This window comes from Leptidea sinapis, chromosome 1 (assembly GCF_905404315.1).
Source record: "Leptidea sinapis chromosome 1, ilLepSina1.1, whole genome shotgun sequence".
Classification (NCBI taxonomy): domain Eukaryota; kingdom Metazoa; phylum Arthropoda; class Insecta; order Lepidoptera; family Pieridae; genus Leptidea; species Leptidea sinapis.
This window is the reverse complement of record NC_066265.1, coordinates 5,821,278-5,827,277: the sequence shown is the minus strand read 5'-3', so window position 1 is coordinate 5,827,277 and position 6,000 is coordinate 5,821,278. Positions and strand designations below refer to the sequence as shown.

The window sequence follows — 6,000 nt, the reverse complement described above, 5'->3', positions numbered from 1 at the left end:
AGGTTGACCGCGAGACTGAACCCCTCAATAGCCAGGACCACAAGTCAAACCTAGCTTGTGATCAGCTGACTCAGCTTAGAAAATTATCAAGAGAATGACGACTTCCGAGTCGGTTATATGACTACCTTATTGACTAATTATTATGTTGACAAGAATTCTCCAGCCCTGAAGATTGATATATTAGTCGGAAACTCCTTTGAGTTTTATAATATTTTAAACAAAATTGTCAATTAGTGTCTTAGCAAAAATCTTGATCATGTATTTAGTTGATTAAAATCATTATTCTAAAGTTTTATCTTATTTATCAATGGGCAAAAAGAATCTTGATGTAGGTTAGACCCTCATTTTATGACACAGCTGATAGATTCATGGTTCGAGCTAAGTTTTTAGATTGAATTAATTTGTCAAATTCCAATCAGACACTCCCAATAGCTGAATGTCGTTGTAAGTCATTGCGGAAAATACAGAAATCTCTTCTGATTTTGCAACATCACATCGTCAGCTCTCGTTTCAACCTATCGATTTCGCATGTAAAATATTATTGTGATAATTAATATTTTTTTAAAGTGTCTATTTATGAAAATAAATTATATAAAGTTAATAATTGTCAGTTTACTCGCCAAATTTGAAGTCAAATTAAAAAAGTGTGTGTGTACTTATGTACGCATACATGAAGTGTTTCTTCTTTAGCGTAATTGTCAGACGCGACATCCCACAAAGCAAACGTTATATTCGTAGAAATTAGTATATACGGAGAAATTAGAATAGGGGACGTTGGCTGGGTGGGTGTCTCCACGGATGGGAACTGTCCTGATCCAACCAGGCAACTCGGGTAAAACACCAATAATACAGCGTGACAGCAGGCGATTATGTGATTAGCTGGTTTCTTCACTTTTTCTTCCGATTTCCGATACTAAATCCCGATACCAATGCTAGTGATCCATATTCCATTACCAAAGTTATTCAAGAAATATTACCAATTTACACAGTTTTCATTAAAATTAACACTCAATATCTTGACAACTATCTAATTTATATTAATGAAATTTGTATTATTTTATTCTGATTAACATGTTTACATTAATAAATGAAAAGTGAAATGGTTTTTTGAAGTGAAACTTCCTTATCGACGTATGAGAGAAATTTTATAGCAATGTCGTCTCAATTTTCGGCCAAACGCCGTATTGACATGTGCTAATGTAACCTTAATACATTTACGTATTCAACCCCGAAACGGGGCCCATATGTCAGACTCAGTTGTAAGCGGACACCCCTACCGATTAAAAACCTCCTGTAGGCTGTCAGCCCTAAAGGCTTTTACAGCGATATAGGTGGGCCGTGGAGGCCTCGACAACAGTCGCGGTGCGTCTCTTAAGGAGAATCGAACCTCGGACCAGCTGTGTGCTTGTGGGAAGGAGGGAAGATCGCATACAATCTAATATTTATTTATTTATATGATCTGATAGTCCGATGGACTTTTGCTAAAAAGAGATATACTCACCGGCGAGTGTGGTGATGTATTTGCTAATGTATGTATGTAAGTACGTGTATATGTTTGTTTGTTCGTGTGCGAATGTGACTGGAGTGAAACGATTACAGGACGAGGACTAACATCTCCTTGGGTATCAAATTGTTTGGTTGTTTCTAATTTGCGGGCCGCTGGCCATCGGCAGTGACCGCGCCTACGCCTGCGAAGGCGGTGTGTGTGCGTCTGTGTGTTTGTGTGGGTGCCGCGTTTGCGATTGTAATTTCGTCGTCCGGGGGCACCTTGTTGGGTTCAGGCTATGGTGAGTGAGGTGCACCCACATGCCTTTCTAAGCAAGATGTTGGGATGGTCAGACGCCTTGTTAAAAAAGCGTGGCGATATCTCTTTAAAGTGTTGAGCGATTGTCGGAAGGTCAAGATCGTGATGGAGGTCCGCGTTCCGCTTTATGCTTCCTTGTGAGTCTATTAGTTTATTTCTGGCTAATTTTGATAATTCCTGCAATAAAAAATAAAAAAGTTAAATTAAAAACAACGAAATAATATAATCGATAGAAAAAAATGATTTTCTTAGATAATATATCATAAGAAGGGCTTGTCAACTTTTTTATTGATCCCAGAGTCTTACGAACGTATAAATTTGTAGTTATTTTGGGTGAAATAATTAATTTGATTTGAAGCAGTCATATTAATTACTGTATACTTCGATCTTACCGCTAACAAAATTGTGACTGTACAACACTATAAAACCAATGCTTAGCATATTTTTCTAAAAAAATGGATATAATATGAGATTATTTTATTAAAATACGGAAACCGTACACATAAGTGTTTCACAGGGTAAATTAAAAATCCAATATTTTATAACACATAAATCAAAAACAGCTCAAAACACTAACCTGTTAATACACAAATTCCTGTTTACATCTGATTTCATACCGATGCGGCTTTTACAGCCATAAGCAACGCTAGCCATGTAATTATTGATTAAATTGCGTTTTCTGAAACGAGCAATATAAACAAAAATTACCTTGTTTTCCATAGACCAAGTATAGTAACTAGACATCGGTTTGGCGTGGCCAACATGAGACAGATAATATCTTTTATATATAGGTACATGATATAACACAAGTGTTGTTTCACTATCACTTTTACATTGTAAAACACAAGATCGCACCACATTTCCTTCGATTCTACTTAAAATTGTCACTTATGATGAATAATCAGTGGATATTTCACACGTTTCACAAGTTTTCTGTGCAGCGCTGTCAAGTTTGTTTAGCACACCGGGTGTGCTGACCTTGAAAAAACCGGCACGCATGGTGAAACAAAAAATCTAATTACTATATCTCATTTCTTTACATAAGACTCGCATACGTTTTTCTTTTTCTCGTGTGAGTGAGACGGAAGCTATCAATTAGTCTAGTTACTATACTTGGTCTATGTTTTTATCGCTATGAAGTAGTACTTTTAATCACACATGCAATGGTCTGACTGGAGATCGAAATGAAATAAAAGTTATTGTTTTGCATTTCAAGACAGATATTGTGAGATATGTCCGTTTCTTTTTAGTGTAATGCGTATCGCGTAGGCTAGAAAGGTGAAGCCAGTGCTATACAGCTCAACTTATTGTTACTTCTCTAGGCTTGATATAGTATAGGCTAGTAAAATTATATTCTTATAGGTAGTTATTACTCTTACTCAGTAGTCACTAGTCAGTACTCAAACAAAAAGTCTCAACTACTCACTGTAGTCTGTAACCCGAAACCCATAATAAGAGGGTGTTGATCTTTGTCCTCTTAATATTTATTTTACTTGCAAAAGTTTAAATTAACTTATTGAGTATTATTTTTGTATGAATGAAAGTGGAATTATTTTTGTTAATTACTGCTATTTTTGTGGTTTTGTAGTTATACTTCCGGTTTTCCAAAGCTGTAGAGTGTAGATCGTTTTTGAAGTATTCGTGTTTTGAAATTTGAACAAGATATTAATACAAAATCGTGGTAAGTTTATATTTTGTACTGACGAATAATATTGTAGTTAAACTTTATATTATGTTTACAATTATTAAGTAAGTAAAGTTCATACTTAGTTTGTTATTTTTATTTAATGAAAACTTTTTTAAAATATGTAAATCCAATATATTTATGAAGTAAAAATTCCAAACTTAATTTTAATAACTAATATTCCAATAAATATAAATATAAGTCATCAGCTATTATAAGAATATCGGAATAAAAGATGCGACATACTCTGCTTTAGTTATGGTATTTCTACAATTGAATGTTAATTTAAACTTTTACTACAAGATATAATATTAAAAAAATTATGATAAAGTCGTAGATAAAATATAAAAATCTTGGGTTAGATGCTTTCACTTCTTTATTATCATGACTATGTTACGAATAGTTGATTATAGATTTCTTAAGATACATATTTTTTCTGTTATAGAAGAGAGGAAAAACAAGTGTACGGGTCACCTGATTTTATGTGACAACCACCACTCATATTCTATTGTGAACCAGGGGAATCACAGGAGTGTTGCAGTTTTTTTGAAGGTATCCATGTCATATTGTCCTGGAAACACCTCACAAGGAATTTTCGCATTTTCATTAGCTTGGTTGTACATAATGAAAGTTCCTTGAAAAGCACACTACTGAGGAACTATACAATAATTGTTGAATTTTATGGTGGTGGTTTTATCGAACAGGTTGGTGGTATATAAAAAATACTTAAAATATTAGAATTCATTCAGTAGTTATGTAAAATAAGAGATCTTTAGTTTAATTTAAATTAAATAATAATTATTCAATATTAATTAATTATTAGTGTAAATATTGTTGGTTTATATATCATTTTTACCTAACAAAGAGTGTTAGGGTCAAATAATGAAGAGTCCTTATTAATTTTTAGCTTTAATTATAATACAAGTTAAAATATGCAAGTGAATTAAATTCAATTAATTTTAATTAAATCTAATTATATTATTTATTATTAAAAAAGTTTTTATGACAACATTTTTAGAACAAATCTATCAAGGAAAAACTTGCCCTGCCAAACCTTCATTATCTTCTTCATAGTTCTCAATGACAATAAAATGTGTTTTAAATATAAACATGTATGATGTAAATGATGAAATGTTAGCAGTTATGTACTCTATGAAAGACACACAATACCAAGAGATATGAAATAGATCTCTATGTTTATCTTCAAGCGATCACGGGGGCCAACATTCTCCTGCAACACCAGAGGTATCACAGGGTGTTGCCGGACTTTAAATAATAGTTTATACGCTTTTTTAAGGCAAAAATGTCATATTATCCTGAAAACAGCGCAAGAACGTTTATCCCATTATTAGGTTGTACATGAAAGAAAACCACAGTGCAAGGGAATGGCACACATCCAGATAGTGAAGATGATGTCCAAGTTTTTGGTGTGTCATGTGAAGATGGAATTCAACAGCAGGAATCAGGTTGAACATCTCTTCAGAACACTCTCAGTGATAAATGTGGTTGAAGATATACAATGCCGCGACATCTATATGCAACACCAATAAAATCAATTTAATTATAAACTAATCATTTAAATAAAATGCAAATAGTGATTTCCTTAATTGGAACAATAATATTTTTATAAACAGATATAAATACTTTGGTTTGTTGTGTGACAGTTAATCTCGTGGTTTGAGTCGAGCGCCTAAAAAACAAAAACTGTCGTCCTCATTATATTGCTGTTCGATAGTGCAATTATTATTTCCACGTACAATACTACTAACACTCGCGTTCTGTCAGTAGATTTATTTAGTACTTAAGAAAACATCTGACCAAAATATGCCCCTAAAACAACAAGATGGATGAAAAGCCGCAGTACTCAATAAATCGATGTACCTACGAAGCGCGTATATAATGCGTCATGTCTTTCTCTTCCATATGAATAGAATTCTGCACTTCTTCTTCATGATAAGTCTTTGCCAATATTAAGCCTACCCCGCGCCTGACTATAGTCATAAAAGGGATCCAAGGATTTCGCATCAGATCACAAATGTAAAGACTAGGTCACCATTAAATGCGCGTAATCCAAAATAAACAATACAGCTAAAAAGTTAATTATACTGTCAACATAATGAACTGTAATATATATATATTAAATATATTATTTTATAAATGTTTGAATCATTGAACTTGATGAAGAATTATTGAAGTTTAGTGTTCGGGTAAAAACACCTTTCCAAAATAATATAATACACAGAAACAGATACTCATTCACTTTGGCTATTATGGAAATATGTATGTATATATATTAATCACTTATCTACAAAATCTTCGTCGCTTTATCGTAGGTAATATACATTCTTATTCAAGCAAATGTCGACACCCTGGCGCCTACACAGGCGCCGATATGACCTTTTTATATACGTCGACCAGTGGACAGCTATTCTTCGATAACCTATATCAATAACCTAACCGTATATGTATCATGCTGAAAACTTGTATATTGGGTACCTAACAACAGAATACA

General features: G+C 33.2%; 1 protein-coding gene across 2 annotated transcripts in view; it reads left to right on the top strand.

Moving 5' to 3' along the window:
* Window positions 1–3,285: 3,285 nt before the first annotated feature.
* The window catches only part of LOC126968756 (tyrosine-protein kinase Src64B), a 123,663-nt gene continuing 120,948 nt past the window's right edge, over window positions 3,286–6,000 (top strand). For both annotated transcript variants that reach the window (XM_050813882.1, XM_050813879.1), the window contains exon 1: window positions 3,286–3,485. The gene's annotated coding sequence lies outside the window, so the exon portion shown is untranslated. The remainder of the gene's footprint in view (window positions 3,486–6,000) is intronic.